The sequence below is a fragment of the Durio zibethinus genome, chromosome 3 (assembly GCF_047325235.1).
Source record: "Durio zibethinus cultivar Kanyao isolate XHJ-2024 chromosome 3, ASM4732523v1, whole genome shotgun sequence".
Taxonomy (NCBI): domain Eukaryota; kingdom Viridiplantae; phylum Streptophyta; class Magnoliopsida; order Malvales; family Malvaceae; genus Durio; species Durio zibethinus.
This window is the reverse complement of record NC_143164.1, coordinates 23,694,775-23,709,824: the sequence shown is the minus strand read 5'-3', so window position 1 is coordinate 23,709,824 and position 15,050 is coordinate 23,694,775.

The window sequence follows — 15,050 nt, the reverse complement described above, 5'->3', positions numbered from 1 at the left end:
GGTCTAATCTGATCTTAGACTGGGAATGAACTCTGTATGCTTAGATTGGGGATGAACTCTGTATGCCTAAGTCAAACCACGAAACGAGCGTGCGGGCGCTTAGCTGGCCGGACAGGTAGAATGTGTAAGTCGGGGATCGGCCCGGTCCCACCCTGTGTGCTATCGATCCTGCTGCTGGTCCTACTACCGCAACCCTCGATCCAGTTTGATCTTAGGCTGGGAATGAACTCCGTATCCCTAAGCCAACCCACGAAATGAGCTTGCGGGTGCTCAGCCTGCCGAAGAGGCAGAATGTGCAAGTCGGGATCGGCCCGGTCACCCCTGCGTTCTGTCAATCCTGCTACCGTAACCCTCGGTCCGGTCCTATCTTACACTGGGAATGAACTCCGTATGCCTAAGTCAACCCATGAAACGAGCGTACGAGCATTGAGCCAGTCGAAGAGGCATAATGCGTAAGTCGAGGATCGGCCCGGTCCCCCTCTGTGTGCTATCGGTCCCGCTGCCACAACCCTCGATCCGGCTGGGGCTTAGACATGGAATGAACTCCCTATGCCTAAGTCAACCCACGAAACGGGCATGCGGGCGCTCAGCCGATCAGAGAGACAGAATGCGTAAGCCGAGGATCAGCCCGGTCCCCTCTGCGTGCTGTCAATCCTACTACCATAACCCACAGTCCGGTCTGATCTGAGACTGGGAATGAACTCCGCATGCCTAAGTCAACCCACGAAACGAGCGTACGAGCACTGAGCCAGTCGAAGAGGCATAATGCACAAGCTGGGGATCGGCTCAGTCCCCATTTGCATGCTGCCGATCCCGCTGCCACAACCCTCGGTCCGGCTCAGCCGACCAGAGAGGCAGGATGCGCAAGCTGGGGATCGAACGGGTGGTAGGTTGGTTCAAGCACATCTTCATATTTCTGCCTTGCCAATGCCATTTTTATGGCTTGTAAATTCATGCAATGGTCCCTTAAGCCTTCATGTGAAGTTTCGTGGCAAGACGACTCGTTTTCTATTTTTCACGATTTTCAAAACTTTTTACGGTTTGGGATTTTTTAAAATTTTTTTAGAAATAGTTTTGTCACCAAATTTCGCAGAGATGATCCTTGTATTTTTTTTGGCATGCACAAAAAAATTCAGCTAAAAACTCGAAGTGGAGAAGATTTCGTAACCGTTTGAAAAAAGTGTCCCCATTTCAGACACTTTAATGGCTACTGGCAGCAAACCTATAAAATCTCAAATGCTCTTTAAGGGGGTGTGAGTTCTCGATGTTCGATGAGGGATAGGGGGCCAATATAAGGGCCAAGTGCCAGCACCCATCGTACATCATATGTGCACACCCCCCCGACCCCCCAATCGTCGGAACCCCCAATGCCGTCGGTTAGGCTCTCCGGCAATGCTTCAGTGATGGTGCCTCGGGCGAAAAAAATGTGGCACCAGCACATGCCCGAGCCAGCATGTGCACCATGGCTTAAACTCTTAGACTGGGAATGAACTCCATATGCTCAGACATGGAATGAACTCTGTATCCCTAAGCCAACCCAGGAAACGAGCGTACGGGCGCTCAGCCGACTATAGAGGCAGAATGCGCAAGCCGACCAGAGAGACAGAATGCCGCAACCCTCGATCCAGTCCAATCTTAGACTGGGAATGAACTTCGTATGCTTAGACTGGGGATGAACTCCGTATGCCTAAGTCAACCCACAAAACGAGCGTGCGGGTGCCCAACCGATCGGAGAGGCCGGTTGAAGGGGTAGAATACGAAAGCTGGGGATCGACCCGACCCCCCTATGTGCTATCGATCCTGCTGCTGCAACCCTCGATCCAATCCAATCTTAGACTGCGAATGAACTCCATATGCTTAGACATGGAATGAACTCCGTATGCCTAAGCTAACCCACGAAACGAGCGTGCGGGCGCTCAACCGGTCGGAGAGGCAGAATGAGCAGGTCGGGGATCGGCCCGATCCCCCCCTACGTGCTGTCGATCCTGTTGCCGCAAGCCTCGGTCCAGTTCGATCTTAGATTGGGAATGAACTTTGTATGCCTAAGTCAACCCACGAAACGAGCGTTCGGACGCTGAGCCGACCGAAGAGGCATAATGCCAAGCCCAGTCCCCCTCTGCGTGCTGCTTAGACTGGGAATGAAGTCCGTATGCTTAGACTAGGGATGAACTCCGTATGCCTAAGTCAACGCATGAAACGAGCGTGCAGGCGCTCAACCGGCCGGAGAGGCATAATGAGCAAGTCGGGGATCAGCCCGATCCCTCTCTGCGTGCTGTCGATCCCGCTGCCGATCCTGCTGCCATAACCCTCGGTCCGGTTGGGGCTTAAACATGGAATGAACTCCATATGCCTAAACCAACCCATGAAATGAGTGTACGGGCACTCATTCGGTCAGAGAGGCAGAATGCGTAAGCTGGGGATCGGTCCGGTCCCCCCTGCCATGCTGTCGATCCTGCTGTTGGTCCTGCTACCGCAACCCTCGGTCCAATCTGATCTTAGATTGGGAAAGAACTTCGCATGCTTAGACATGGAATGAACTCCGCATACCTAAGCCAACCCACGAAATGAGCGTACGGGCACTTAGCTGGCCGGAGAGGTAGAATGCACAAGCTGGGGACCGACCCAGTCCCCCCCTGTGTGCTATCGATCCTGCTATCGAAACCCTCAGTCCGATCTGATCTTAGACTGGGAATGAACTCCGTATGCCTAAGTCAACCCACGAAACGAGCGTGCGGGCACTGAGACTGCCAGAGATGCATAATGCACCAACCGGGGATCGGCCCGATCCCCCTCTGCGTGTTGTCGATCCCGTTACCAGAACCCTTGGTCCGGCTGGGGCTTGGACATGGAATGAACTCCCTATGGCTAAGCCAACCCACGAAATGAGTGTGCGGGCGCTCAGCCAGCTGGAGAGGCAGAATACGCAAGCAGGGGATCGGCCCGGTCCCCCCTGCGTGTGTCCATCCTGCTGTCGCAACCCTCGATCCAGTCTGATCTTAGACTGGGAATGAACTTCATATGCTTAGACTGGGGATGAACTTCGTATGCCTAAGTCAACCCATGAAACGAGCGTGCGGACGCTCAGCCGACCAGAGAGGCAGGATGCGCAAGCCGGGGATCAAACGGGTGGTAGGTGGGTTCAGGCACATCTTCATATTTATGCCATGCCAATGCCATTTTTATGGCTTGTAAGTTCATACAATGGTCCCCTAGGCCTTCATTTGAAGTTTCGTGGCAAGACGACCCGTTTTCTATTTCTCACGATTTTTGAAACTTTTTACGATTCGAGATTTTTCAAAACTTTTTTAAAAAGAGTTTTGTCCCCAAATTTGTTAGAGGTGATCCTTGTATTTTTGTTGGCATGTAAAAAATCTTAGACCGGGAATGAACTCCGTATGCTTAGACATGGAATGAACTCCGTATGCCTAAGCCAAACCATGAAACGAGCGTGCGGGCGTTCAACCGACCGAAGAGGCAAAATGTGCAAGCCGAGGATCGACCCGATCCTGCTGCCACAACCCTCGGTCCGATTCAATCTTAGATTGGGAATGAACTCTATATGCCTAAGTCAACCCACGAAACGAGCATTCGGGCGCTGAGCTGACCGGAGAGGCATAATGCGCAAGCCATTGATCAGCCTGGGCCCCCTTTGCGTGCTGCCTAGACTGGGAATGAACTCTATATGCTTAGATTGGAGATGAACTCGGTATGCCTAGGTAAACCCATGAATGAGCATGCGGGCGCTTAACCGACCAGACAGGCCGGTCGGAGAGGCATAATGCGTAAACTGGGGATCAGCCCGATCCCCCTTGCATGCTACCGATCCTGTTGCCACAACCCTCGGTCCGTTCTGATCTTAGACTGGGAATGAACTCTGTATGCTTAGACATGGAATGAACTCCATATGCCTAAACCAACCCACAAAACGAGCATACGGGCGCTCAGCTGGTCGGAGAGGCAGAATGCGCAAGCCGCGAACTGGTCAGGTCCCCCCTGCATGCTGTCGATCCTGTTGCCGCAACCCTCAGTTTGGTCTGATTTTAGACTGGGAATGAACTCCGTATGCCTAAGTCAACCCACGAAATGAGTGTTCAGGCACTGAGTCGACTGGAGAGGCATAATGCGCAAGCCAGGGATCGACCCGGTCCCTCTCTGTGTGCTGTCAATCCCACTGCCACAACCCTCGATCCGGCTGGGGCTTAGACATGGAATGAACTCCCTATGCCTAAGCCAACCTATGAAACGGACGTGAGGGCACTCAGCCGACCCAAGAGGGAAAATGCACAAGCCAGGGATCGGCCCGGTCCCCACTGCATGCTGCTGATCCTACTACCGTAACCCTCGGTCTGGTCTGATATTAGATTGGGAATGAACTCCGTATGCTTAGACTGGGGATGAACTCCGTATGCCTAAGTCAACCCACGAAACGAGCGTGCAGGCGCTCAGTCGGCCGGAGAGGCAGAGTGCAGAAGTCGAGGATTGGCTCAGTCCCCCCTGCGTGCTATCGATCCTGCTGCTAGTCCTGCTACCGCAACCCTCAGTCCGGTCTGATCTTAGACTGGGAATGAACTCTGTTTGCTTAGATATGGAATGAACTTCGTATGCCTAAGCCAACCCACGAAAAGAGCGTGCGGGCGTTCAATCGGCCGGAGAGGCAGAATGCGCAAGCCAAGGACTGGCCCGATCCCCCCTGCGTGCTGTCGATCTTGCTGCTGCAACCCTGAGTCTGGTCTTATCTTAGACTGGGAATGAACTCCGTATGCCTAAGTCAACCCACGAAACGAGCGTGCAGGCACTGAGCCAACCGAAGAGGCATAATGCACAAGACGAGGATCGACTCGATCTTCTTCTATGTGCTACCGATCCTGCTACAACAACCCTCAGTTCGGCTGGGGCTTAGACATGGAATGAACTCCCTATGCCTAAGCCAACCCACGAAACGAGCGTGCAGGTGCTCAGTCGCCTGGAGAGGCAGAATACGAAAGCTTGGGATCAGCCCGATCCCTCATACATGCTGTCGATCCTACCGTCGCAACCCTCGGTCCAGTCTGATCTTAGACTGGGAATAAACTTCGTATGCCTAAGTCAACCCATGAAACGAGTGTGCGAACGCTCAACCGACTAGAGAGGCAGGATGCGCAAGCTAGGGATCGAACGGGTGGTAGGTGGGTTCAAGCACATTTTCATATTTCTGCCATGCCAATGCCATTTTTATGGCTTGTAAATTCATACAATGGTCCCCTAAGCCTTCATATGAAGTTTCGTGGCAAGACGGCCCATTTTCTATTTTTTAAGATTTTCAAAACTTTTTATGGTTCGAGATTTTTTAAAATTTTTTTAGAAAGAGTTTTGTCCCCAAATTTTGTAAAGCTGATCCTTGTATTTTTTTTTGGCATGCACAAAAAATTTTCAGCTAAAAACTCGAAGTGGAGAAGATTTTGTGACCATTTGAAAAAAGTGTTTGTATTTCATACACTTTAATGGGTACTGGCAGCAAACCTATAAAATCTCAAACGCTCTTTAAGGGGGTGTGAGTTCTCCAGGTTTGATGAGGGATAGGGGGCCAATATAAGGGCCAAGTACCAGCACCCATTGCAAATCATGTGCGCACACCCCCCGACCCCCCAATCGTCGGAACCCCCAATGCCGCCGGTTAGACTCTCCGGTGATGCTCCGACGATGGTGCCCAGAGTGAAAAAAATGCGGCACCAGCACATGCCCGAGCCCAGCATGTGCACCGTAGCTCAAAATCTTACACTGGAATGAACTCCGTATGCCTAAGCCAACCCACGAAATGAACGTGAGGGTGCTCAGCCTGTCGGAGAGGCAGAATGCGCAAGCCGGGGATCGATCCGGTCCCCCCATATGTGCTGTCGATCTTCCTGCCACAACCCTCGATCCAGTCTGATCTTAGACTGGGAATGAACTCCGTATGCATAAGTCAACCCACGAAATGAGCGTGCAGGCACTGAGCCGGTCGGGGATTGGCCTGGTCCCCCTCTGCGTGCTGCCAGTCCTGCTACCACAACCCTCCGTCCGGCTGGGGTTTGGACATGGAATGAACTCCCTATGCCTAAGCCAACCCAAGAAACGGGCGTGCGGGCACTCAATCGGCCGGATAGGTAGAATGCGCAAGTCGAGGATTGGCTCGGTCCCCCTGCGTGCTGTCGATCCTACTACCGTAACCCTCGGTCCGGTCTGATCTTAGACTGGAAATGAACTCCCTATGCTTACACTGGAGATGAACTCCGTATGCCTAAGTCAACCCACGAAATGAGCGTGCAGGCGCTCAGCCGGTCAGAGAGGCAGAATGCGTAAGTCGGGGATCGGCCCGGTCCCTCCTATGTGTTGTTGATCCTGCATCTGGTCCTGCTGTCGCAACCCTTGGTCCGCTTCGATCTTAGACTGGGAATGAACTCCTTATGCTTAGACATGGAATGAACTCCGTATGCCTAAGCCAACCCATGAAACGAGTGTGCGGGCGCTCAACCGGCCAGAGAGGCAGAATGCACAAGCTGGGGAACGACCCGGTCCCCCCTATGTGCTATCGATCATGCTGCTGCAACCCTCGGTCCAATCTGATCTTAGACTGGGAATGAACTCCGTATGCCTAAGTCAACCCACGAAACGAGCATGTGGATGCTGAGCCGACCGAAGAGGCATAATGCGCAAGCCGAGGATCAACCCAATCCCCCTCCTGCATGCTGTCGATCTCGCTATCGATCCTGCTACCACAACCCTCGATCCGGCTGGGGCTTAGACATGGAATGAACTTCGTATGCCTAAGCCAACCCATGAAACGAGTGTGTGGGTGCTCTGCCGACCGGAGAGGTAGAATGCGCAAGTTAGGGATCAGCCCAATCCCCCTCTGCGTGCTGCCGATCCCACTGCTGGTCTTGCTGCTGGTCCTACTGCCACAACCCTCGGCCCGGTAGGGGCTTAGAGATGGAATGAACTCCGTATGCTTAAGCCAACCCATGAAACGAGCATGCGGGTGCTCTGCCGATCGGAGAGGCAGAATCCGCAATCCGGGGATCGACCCGGTCCTCCCTGCGTACTACCGATCCTGCTGCTGGTCCTGCTGTCGCAACCCTCAGTCCGATCCGATCTTAGACTGGGAATGAATTCTGTATGCTTAGACATGGAATGAACTCCGTATGCCTAAGCCAACCCACGAAACGAGCGTACGGGCGCTCAGCCGATCGAAAAGGTAGAATGCACGAGCCGGGGATCAGCTCGATCCCCTCCTACGTGGTGTCGATCCTGCTGCCGTAACCCTTGGTCCGGTCTGATCTTAGATAGGGAATGAACTCTGTATGCCTAAGTCAACCCATGAGACGAGTGTGCGGGCATTGAGCCGATCAGAGAGGCATAATGCGCAAGCCGAGGATCGACTCGGTCCCTCTCTGCGTGCTGTCGGCCCCGCTGCTACAACCCTTGATCCGACTGGGGCTTAGACATGGAATGAACTCCCTATGCCTAAGCCATCCCGCGAAACAGCAGTGTGGGCGCTCAGCTGGCCAAAGTAGTAGAATGTGCAAGCCGAGGATCGGCCCGGTCCCTCCTGTGTGCTGCCGATCCTGCTGCTGCAACCCTCGATTCGATCTGATCTTAGACTGGGAATGAACTCCGTATGCTTAGACTGGGGATGAACTCTGTATGCCTAAGTTAACCCACGAAATGAGCATGCGGGCGCTCAACCGGTCGGAGAGGCAGAATGCACAAGCTAGGGATCGGCTCGGTCCCCCTTGCGTGCTATCGATCCTACTGCCGTAACCCTCGATCTGGTCTGATCTTACACTGGGAATGAACTCTGTAAGCCTAAGTCAACCCACAAAACAATCATGCGAGCGCTGAGCTGGCCGAAAAGGTATAATACGCAAGCCACGGATCGACCCGGTCCCCATCTACATGCTGTCGGTCCCGCTGCCACAACCCTCAGTCTGGCTGGAGCTTACACATGGAATGAACTCCCTATGCCTAAGCCAACACTTGAAATGGGTGTGTGGACACTCATCCGACCGGAGAGGTAGAATGCGTAAGCCGAGGATCGGCTCGGTCCCCCTGCGTGCTGCAGATCCCGTTGCCATAACCCTCGGTCCGACTGGGACTTAGACATGGAATGAACTCCCTATGCCTAAGCCAACCCATGAAATGGACGTGCGGGTGCTCAGCTGGTCAGAGAGGCAAAATGCGCAAGTCGAGAATCAACCCGGTCCCCCCTGCATGCTGTCGATCCTGCTTTCGTAACCTTCGATCCGATCCGATCTTAGACTGGGAATGAACTCCGTATGCTTAGATTGGGGATGAACTTCATATGCCTAAGTCAACCCATGAAACGAGCGTGCCGGCGCTCAACCAATCGGAGAGGTCGATCGGAGAGGCATAATGCGCAAGCCAGGGATCAGCCCGATCCCCCTCTGTGTGCTGTCGATCACACTACCGGTCCTGTTCCCACAACCCTCGGTCCGACTGGGGTTTAGACATGGAATGAACCCCATATGCCTAAGCCAACCCACAAAACGAGCGTACGGTCACTCAGCCAGCCGGAGAGGCAGAATGCGCAAGCCGGGGATCAGTCTGATCCCCCCTGCGTGCTGCCTATCCTACTGCTAGTCCTGCTGCCGCAACCCTTGGTCCGGTCCGATCTTGGACTGGGAATGAACTCCGTATGCCTAAGCCAACCCACGAAATGAACGTGCGGGTGCTTAGCCGACGAAGAGGCAGAATGTGTAAACCAGGGATCGACCCGATCCCCTTTACGTGCTATCGATCCTGCTAACGCAACCCTTGGTCCGATCCGATTTTAGACTGAGAATGAACTCCGTATGCCTAAGTCAACCCATGAAATGAGCGTACAGGTGCTGCGTTGACCGAAGAGGCATAATGCGCAAGCCGAGGTTCGACCCGGTCCCCCTCTGCGTGCTGTCGGTCCCACTGCCACAGCCCTCGATCTGGCTGGGGCTTAGACAAGGAATGGACTCCCTATGCCTAAGCCAACACATGAAACGGGTGTGCGGGCGCTCAGCCGACCGGAGAGGTAGAATGTGCAAGCCGGGGATTGGCCCGATCCCCCCTGCATGCTACCGATCCTGTTGCCGTAACCCTCGGTCCAGTCCAATCTTAGATTGGGAATGAACTCCATATGCTTAGACTGGGGATGAACTTCATATGCCTAAATCAACACACGAAACGAGCGTGCGGGCGCTCAATCGACCAGAGAGGCAGGATGCGCAAGTCGGGGATCGAACGGGTGATAGGTGAGTTCAAGCACATCTTCATATTTATGCCATGCCAATGCCATTTTTATGGCTTGTAAATTCATACAATGGTCCCCTAAGCCTTCATGTGAAGTTTCATGGCAAGACGACTCGTTTTCTATTTTTCATAATTTTTGAAACATTTTGTGGTTCGGGATTTTTTAAAATTTTTTTAGAAAGATTTTTGTCCCCAAATTTGGTAGAGGTGATCCCTGTATTTTTGTTGGCGTGCACAAAAAAATTCAGTTAAAAAATCGAAGTGGAGAAGATTTTGTGATCGTTTGAAAAAAGTGTCCCCATTTCAGACACTTTAATGGCTACTGCAGCAAACCTATAAAATCTCAAATGCTCTTTAAGGGGGTGTGAGTTCTCGAGGTTTAATGAGGGATAGGGGACCAATATAAGGGCCAAGTGTCACACCTTGGGCGGGGGCACTAGGCACATCAGATGCACCAGTAGGCGAGCCAGAGGTTGAGGCCCGCAGACCAGACGTGCTGGCGGGTATCTACGTGCAAAGCCTAGCAAATGAGTTCAGAACGCCCACCCAAGTTGCAGGCCAGCCTGTGAGACCAAGGCCTGGCATACAAGCTACCCGCACCACATCCAGAAGGGCCCAAGGTGCTGGACATGCAAGGGAAGCTTCTGGAAGCAGGCAGGATCAGCAGCAACATCCTGGCAGATTTGGTTGACCCTAAAAATCAGGAGTTAGCATCCTGATTGATTGTAATCTGTATAATCCCATGATTTTAGCCTTTATTCTAGGGATATTGCCATTAAGTGTAAGTTGGAGCCTCAACTATAAATAGAGGGCTGCTCCTCCCTCATTTGTACACCATCAAACACTTCTATTTCAGTGAATACAAGAGCATTTCCAGAATTCTGCCTTCTTATCCTGTTTCTCTTTAACTTATGTAATCAGCCCTTCCTGTTGTTCTAGTGCCCGTACGCTTGTGTTTTAGGCTGACTTAGGCATAAAAGAGGAGATTCCAAGCCTAAGGCCACACGGTTTGTGAGTCTGAGGTTAGAGCCCGTGACAGTTGGTATTAGAGCAAGTTCGCTTCTGCGTGTTTGTGTTGTGCAGGTTAGAGGAGATGGCATCCCAAAGTGACACTGCTAACCAACAACCAGAGGCCCAGGAGCATGGGCGTGGAAGAGGGAGGAAAGCCAGTTCTAGAGATATCTGGTTTACCATGGATGGTAGGCTGGCCAAGGCGGAGGTGACCATGGGCGACATAGGGGAGAAGCTTGAGGGGGTAGAGACTCACATTGCATCGCTAGACTCCATGGGGGAGGAGATCCAAAGTGAGCTGCAAGCTGCTCTCAACAAAGGCTTGGATGTGTTCACCTAAAAGAATCAGACCTTGGAGGCTGAAATGCTGACCTTGCGCGATGGCATGGAGGCCATGCACCAGCGGATGGAGGAGCTTACCAGTGAGCTCGTTGCTTGCAAGACTGCCATTGGGAATGGCATGTTTGCTAGAGTGTCCAAGTCCAGATTGGATGTCCCCAAGCCTAAGGAGTTCAAGGGGACTAGGGCGGCCAAGGAAGTAGATAACTACCTTTGAGGTATGGAGCAGTACTTCCAGGCCATGGGCATACAAGACGAGGCGATAAAGGTAAGCACCGCTACTATGTATCTCACTGATGTAGCCTTATTATGGTAGAGGCACAGGTGTGATGATGTCAGGTGTGAGAGCGCCAAGATTAGAACCTGGGTAGAGTTCCAAAAGGAGTTCAAAGAATAATTTTACCCGGAGTATGCCGATGATGAGGCATGGGCAGAGTTACGCAGGTTGAGCCAGCAAAGGGACATAAGGGAGTATGTCTAAAAATTCTCTGAACTGATGCTATAGATCTTGGATCTAGGTGAGAAGGATGCCTTATTTGCTTTCATGGATAGGCTGAAGCCGTGGGTGAAGCATGAGCTACAAAGGAGAGGAGTTCATGACTTGGCTAAAGCCATGACTACTACCAAGGCCTTGATAAAGTTCAAGCCTCTGAACAAGTTCAAGTCTACCAAGCCCAATGGTAAGGGCAGGGACGATAGGGACCGGAAGAAGTAGTCCAAAGGGAAGGACCGTGATCGGGAGTCCAAGGATGGAGACCAAGACCGTTCAATCAAGGATGGCGAGAGGAAGCCACCAGTAGGCAAGTGGAAAGCAAAGGGGGACTGAGAGCCACTAGCATGCTACCTATGTGGAGGGAGCCACATAGCACGTAATTACCCGTAAAAGGGCAAGCTGGCTGCTGTAGACAAGGAGTCTAACAAGAAGCTAGAGTCAGAGGCAGTAAAGCTTGGTTCGTTGGTGCTCAATGCTATCCAGAGTAAGGGGAGCCGTAAGCCAAAGGGTTTGATGTTTACGGATCTGATGGTTGCGGGTCAGAAGGTGAGCGCACTGGTGGACACAGGTGCCTCACATCTTTTTATTTCAGGTGATAGAGCCTGGAAGCTCGAACTAAAGGTGTAGAAAGGGATTGGTACCATCAAAACGGTGAACTCCAAGGAAGTTCCAACCATTGGAGTAGTGCGGGGAGTGGAGTTGTAGCTTAGAGACTGGAAAGGCAAGGAGATCATTGAGGTAATACCCCTTGACGACTATGAGTTTGTGATTGGGTTGGATTTCCTTATTCAGATTAACATCCTCTTTGTGCCTTTTGTCGATTGTGTTTGCATCTTGGATGCACGGTGCTAATACCTAGTGCCATTGAGGAGAGGGTCTGGAGTTAGGTCACAGGTGGTGTCAGCCATCCAATTTGCCAAGGCGATAAGCAGACAAGAAGACACCTTCTTAGCAGCCCTGAAATATGATGAGCCAAGGAAGAAGGAGATCGAGTCACCCTTGGAGGTGCTAAAGGTGCTGAAGACCTTTAGTGATGTGATGCCCGCAAAGTTACCTAGCAAGCTACCACCTAAGAAAGAGGTGGACCACAAGATCGAGCTGGTGTCTGAGGCCAAGCCACCAGCTAGAGCCCCTTTCGAATGTCTCCACCAGAGTTGGAAGAGTTGAGGAAGTAGCTCAAAGAGTTAGTTGATGTTGGCTTCATCCGGCCATCGAAGGCACCCTATGGTGCATCAATTCTATTTCAGCGCAAGCATGATGGGTCGTTGCGGCTGTGCATAGACTATCGGGCTTTGAACAAGCTGACCATCAAGAACAAGTACCCTATCCCACTCATTACGGACTTGTTCGATCAACTTGGGAGTGCAAGGTGGTTCACCAAGCTGGATTTGAGGTCAGGCTACTATCAAGTCAGGATCGCAGAGGGAGATGAGCCAAAGATAGCATGTGTCACCCGGTATGGTTCGTATGAGTTCTTGGTGATGCCTTTCAGACTCACGAACACCTCAGCAACATTCTGCACCCTTATGAACAAGGTACTTTAGTCATTCCTTAATCGATTTGTTGTGGTTTATTTGGATGACATTGTGATCTATAGCCAGACTTTGGGAGAGCATGTAGACCACTTGAGATAGGTGTTCGAGGTGTTACGGGCACACAAGCTGTTTGTCAAGAGGGAGAAGTGCTCATTCACCTAACAGTAGATCTCTTTCCTTGGCCACATAGTGGGAGGTGGCAGGATAAGCATGGATGAAGGCAAGATACATGCCATCCTGAAGTGGCAACCACCAGCCAAGGTCACTGAGTTGAGATCATTCCTTGGGCTAGTCAACTACTACAGGCACTTCATCAAAGGTCACCCAGTAATAGCCACGCCATTGACTGACTTGCTTAAGGAAGGGAAAGCATGGGAGTGGAGCGCAGGGTGCCAGGAAGCCTTCGACAGGTTGAAGTGGGCTGTGACTGAGGAGCCAGTCTTGGCCTTGCCAGACCATGCCTAGCTATATGAGATACATACGGATGCATCAAACTTTGCCATAGGGGGCGTGTTGATGCAGGAAGGACGTCTAGTCGCGTTCGAGAGCAGGAAGTTAAAAGAGATTGAGCGCAAGTACATGATCCAAGAGAAGGAGATGACTGCAGTGGTGCACTACTTGTGCACTTGGTGCCATTACCTGTTGGGGTCGAGGTTCGTGATTAGGACAGACAATGTGGTGACCAGCTACTTTCAGACGCAGAAGACCCAAGTAGGTGAGATGGCAAGACTTTCTTACGGAATTTGATTTCCAGATGGAGTACAAGCCGGGACGGGTGAACCTAGTAGCAAACGCCCTGAGCAGAAAGGCTAACCTTGCTGCCATTAGCCAACCAGAGGGGTCACTGGTGTCGTGCATCAAGGAGGGACTTACGCATGATCCTATAGCCAAGGCTTTGATGGAGTACGCCCAGCAAGGTAAGACTAGGCAGTTTTGGTTGCAGGATGGCTTGCTGTACACTAGGGGTAGTAGACTATTTGTGCCGTAGCACGGGAAGCTCCGCAAGGAAGTTTTGCAAGAATGCCATGATTCAAGATGGGTTGGACACCCCGGAGTGAGTAGTACCTTGGTGTTGATCGAGGACCGGTACTACTAGCCACACATGAGGGACGATGTGAAGGCCTATGTGAAGACTTGTCTTGTGTGCCAAAAGGACAAGGTGGAGCTCAAGAAACTAGGCGGTCTCTTGGAGCAATTGCCAGTGCCAGAGTGACCATGGGAGAGTGTTTTTTTGGACTTTATAGTTGGTCTACCCAAAGCAGAAGGGTTTGGAAGCATCATGGTAGTGGTGGACAGGTTTTCCAAGTATGGAATCTTCATTCTAGTAATCAAGGAGTGCCCAGTCGAGGAGGCAGCTCAATTGTTCCTGAGGAACAAGGTTAAGTACTGGGGAGTGCCGAAGACCATTGTTAGTGATCGGGACGGGCGTTTCATGACCAGGTTTTGGACTGAGTTATTCAAGCTGTTGGGGTCAGACTTAAACTTTTCCACCAGCATGCATCCGTGATCGATGGGTAGACAGAACGAGTGAATGGACTATTGGAGGTCTACCTCAGGCACTATGTGAGTGCCACATAAAGGGATTGGCCAATGTTGCTAGATATTGCGTAGTTTTCCTACAGCTTGCAAAGGAGTGAGGCAACGAACCAGAGCCCATTTAAGGTTATGACAGGGCAACAACCACTAACACCCGATTCGATTGTTGCAGGTTATACAGGGCCAAATCCAGTAGCATACAAGTTTGCCAAGGCAAGGCAGGAGCAAACTGACTTTGCCAGAGTTTGTCTACACAAGGCAGCCAAGAGGTTGAAAAAGTGGGCAAACCAGAATAGGTGGGACGTGCAGTTCCAGGTTGGAGACTTGGTATTGGTGAAGCTGCATCCCATTGTGTGCCATAGGGGGTTGCACAAAGGCCTAGTCCAGAGGTACAAGGGACCTTTTCGAGTAGTCAAGAGGGTAGGCAAGGTTGCCTACAAGCTGGATATGCCACCCAAGCCGAGGGTACACCCGATGTTCCATGTCAGCATGCTCAAGCCGTTCCATAAGGATGAAGGAGATCCAGGATGGGCAGAGTCAAAGCGTGCACCATTGGGAGCAAGGGCCTCATATGAGAAGGAGGTCCACAGCATCATAGCTGACCAGGAGGTGAGACAGAAGAACTATCAACTAAGACAAGAGTACTTGGTGCGCTGAAAGGGACTTCCAGATAGTGAGGTGAGCTGGGGACCAACAAATGACTTATGGCAGTTCAGGGACCAGATCAGGCAGTACCATGCAGAAAATGCAACGAGGGCATTGTACAATCAAGTGGGGGAGAATGTCATGCCCTGGGCGAGCACGCCAGGCATATCAGGCGCACCAGCAGGCGAGCTAGAGGTTGAAGCCCGTAGACCAAGTGTGCTGGTGGGTATCTG